This window comes from Lolium perenne, chromosome 4 (genome assembly GCF_019359855.2).
Source record: "Lolium perenne isolate Kyuss_39 chromosome 4, Kyuss_2.0, whole genome shotgun sequence".
NCBI classification, from domain to species: Eukaryota; Viridiplantae; Streptophyta; class Magnoliopsida; order Poales; family Poaceae; genus Lolium; species Lolium perenne.
Window position 1 is genome coordinate 203,136,529 of NC_067247.2, and position 3,786 is coordinate 203,140,314.

Genomic DNA, 3,786 nt, shown 5'->3' on the forward strand with positions numbered 1-3,786 from the left:
CACTATTACGATGACGTAGAACTTTATATGCACCAGAATTTGTAACTAACTTGTTCAAAATTGTATATGGTCATCCGATATTGAATATATATTGTATATGGTCATCCGATATTGAATATATATTGTATATTCCTCTTGAATTCTTTTTGGTTCTAATTTCAAATTTGTTTGAAATTGTACATTCATATGCATGTATGTATACAGTACCGTAGAATATGTGAAACTCCTTCAAAATTAAAACCCAAAAGAAATAAAATAATACAAATTAAAAAGAAACCAGATTTAGGGGGAGGGGGGCTAAAACCCTAAACCCTGCGGAGGCCTTTAGTCGCGGTTGGCCTAAATATGTGAAACTCCTTCAGAATTAAAACCCAAAAGAAATAAAATAATACAAATTAAAAAGAAACCAGATTTAGGGGGAGGGGGGCTAAAACCCTAAACCCTGCGGAGGCCTTTAGTCGCGGCTGGCCAGAAGAACCGCGACTAAAGGTCCTCCGCCCCAGCGCCGCCTCGCGGCCCACGTGGACGGGCCTTTAGTCGCGGTTCGTAAGGAACCGCGACTAAAGGGGGGGGCCTTTAGTCGCGCAGCTTTGGTCGCGGTTGCGCCACCGCGACTAATGGCAGTTGCCAACCGCGACCAAAGCCCTTTTTTCCACCAGTGTAAGGATGCAGTACACGAGATTTGTGAAACGACTCACACATGTCGATCTCCATGGCTCCTTCCTGTAAGTAGGCACCATCCGTCTGCGAAATAAAGACACAACACAAGAAAAAACCAAACAATTTTAGGGGTCTGAAAGAACTCTTGCAAGCATAACGTGTAGTATGGAAATGAATCATTGAGCTCTTTAACATGGAATATCTAACAACATACCGGGACAACATCTTCTTTCACCAGTCTCGCATCTCATGGTAATCAAAACTCAGCACTGAGGTTGAATATTAAGACATCAGATGAATCGACATTACTTCCAGCCTTCAGGTCAACAGAGAAAATTAGAAGAAAAGCTGATGGTGATGGGTGCAGCTCGTACCACACCACTGTCTGGGATTTGAAGGGACGATGTAGGGCAGCAGGGAGGTCCAAAATCGCCGACGCCTTGTGCCGTCTAGCTCGGTCAGGCAGGCACCGCTCCGTCCACAACACTACCCCCCGTTGATCCCACGCCTGCGTCCAACCCCTCGACGAGACGCAAACAGGCGGCATCCCGCCTCGTCGCTGGCAGCTGAGGGCCTCCTATGCCAGGTAGCAAACAATATGTTTATCCTTTCATGCAAATCATGTATTGCATTTAAGAATAAATCTCTTATTACTGAAGTAATTAAATATCTTAAAGCTAATAACATACCGAAAAGTCTGTCCAAGAATATATGTATCTTAGTTTCTCTACTGCCAAAAGATTAACCATCTAAATTGATCCTAAGCCAGTATACTTTTCAATCACATAGAGCTGCACAAAAAATAAAAATCATTTCATAATTTCAACAAGCATAATATTAGAAGAAAATCTAGCCTGCAACAGACCCTCCGCCCATGAAAGGATGTCGGAGATTTGTCTAAATTCGGATGTACCTACACACTAAAGAGCATCTAGATACATTAAAATTTAGAAAAACTTGCAACATCCTTTTATAGACAGGAGGTAGCACCATATTTCTGCCTCCTCAAAGGGGATAAGGGGGATGATCCATGACCTGGGGATGATACAGACAAATACCAACTATAATACCCCACAACCATATCGCAATAATTATATTCTATGCATCTAAAAGTATATGGAGGAAAACAGATATGTATTGAATTTAACAACATTGGGGCACCCATTCTTCTCATGCTAATAAGTAATCGGCACTTGTCCTGTAGCAACAAACAGATCACCTTACATTTTGACTGACTGCTTCAACCACAACAGGATCTCCCCACAGCCACAAGTGCGAGCACAAGCAGCCTTGTACAGCAATGAAAGCATTCCAAAACAACACATCATTGAGCTCGTCTACGACCCCCAAATAAAACAGAATATTATCTTGTTGTATGCCACTCCACACCATACCAACCAATTAAATTATACCACCCATCAGAGAACTAAGAGCACAACAACACATCCAATCTCATCACACAATTCTGTCATCACAATCAAACCAACTTAAAAAGATATAGAGTAAAAAGAGCTCAAGCCTCTGCCATCTTGAGCACTAAAACACAATTCAAGCATGTCCATCAGCACACAAGCAATCAGTCAAACGTACAGACAAGCATCAAGCATGAACCCAGGTGAAGGCATAAATTGCAAGGAAGCTGACAACGAAGTAAATGTGCTGTCTAGGAGGAGTGGGGAGAATTTTACCACTGCCGGAAATGCAGGTGGCGATGGTGGGGTCGAGCTTAGAGCCCGAGAACATGCATCGGCCACCAAGTAGTGGTAGCCGGATCCATCATCCCATCAGCTAGGTGTCGTCCTCCTTCCCCCTCTGCCGCCTCATATCCTCCACGCGCTGCTTCCCCTCCTTCCCCATCTCTTATCCAACCCGCTTGCAGACCAACCGACGGAAAACACCTTCAGCGGCAGCGCCCCCCCCCCCACGTCGCTCCTCAGCGTGGCAACGGAAGCCGCCGCACGAGATGAGATGCATGCTGGCGGCCAGTGGGGGAGGCGGCCGCAGGGGTCCTGACCTTGTCGCCGTGAGGCGCCGAATCCATCTTGGCCTTCTTTTTGTCGTCCTTGGTCGCCGACAGAGCAGCAGCGTATGGTCTTCACTGCTTTTCCCACCTCCTGTGGTAAGAGAAGATGACATGGCGGCGGCCCCGTCGATCTAGGGTTAGGTATGGTTGCAGGGGTGGAACGGCCTAGGGGAAAAATCAAGGAGGAGGAGGAAAAGTTCCAGGGAGGAGGAAGCGCGAAGGAGGAGGGGTCTACCTGCGCCGCCGCCGCCGCCTGGGTGTCCGTCCTAGACGCATTGAGCCTCTCCTCTCGAGAGCTCTCTGTTCGGGGGGAGGAGGGGGAGTCACGAGCGGGCGAGCAAGCAGGGTCGCTAGGGTTTTCGTCGGCGGTTTTGTTTGACCAAAGGAACGTCTCAGATGGACGCGAGTTTCGTTTCCAGATCGGATGGCGCGGAGCCTTTTTCTCCCAACGAGTGAGCTAGGCGATTATCGTGGAGCACTCTGGCATAGGCCAAGCACCCACGCACTTGCTTGTTCTCGATGTTGACGCGATGGTAGTAGCTCAATAGGCATTTACAGTATCTTCGATCCAAGTTGTTTCTTCCAAGCTGGCACCTAGAATAGTACGTAGCTTTGACTGCTGCATGTACTTGATTAGGCCTGCATAACTTCCTACCAAACAGCGCATTGTTTGTGGCTTTCCAAAGACACCAAAGATAAGTATATAAGTTTGGTAAATTGATATCTGGATGCCTAGAGGAAAGCAATGTTTGAATCATGTCAGGAATAGAACGGCAAGCTGCAGCTAGAGGCTCAGTTTTAATGTACTAGGGATGAGAGAACCATACATCCTTGAAGAAAGGGCAAAGAAACAGCAAATGCATCTCATCTTCAATAGCCCCACATCTTAGAACAGTTTTCTTTAATATGCTTTGAGAATTTGCAAGCTCTCTTACCTGTAGGTAGATCTCTTCTGAGAAGCCTCCATGCGAAAGTTTGTACTCTCGGCACCATTAATTTGTCTTGCCAAACCTGGTTTAGGACTTGAATAATCTATCGGGGTACAATTTTTGGGCGTTGCCTCGGAGGATGATGTAGCCCTGCCCAAGGACGACACTACATCA

General features: G+C 46.5%; 1 long non-coding RNA gene across 1 annotated transcript; it reads right to left on the bottom strand.

The window, feature by feature from the left end:
- Positions 1-661: 661 nt before the first annotated feature.
- On the bottom strand, positions 662-1,568 carry LOC139838804 (uncharacterized). Its single transcript, XR_011756670.1, has 4 exons — positions 1,350-1,568; positions 1,035-1,237; positions 875-929; positions 662-744 (listed from the first exon to the last, which is right to left on the bottom strand). It is a non-coding gene; the product is annotated as an uncharacterized lncRNA (long non-coding RNA).
- Between the last annotated feature and the right edge of the window lie 2,218 nt (positions 1,569-3,786).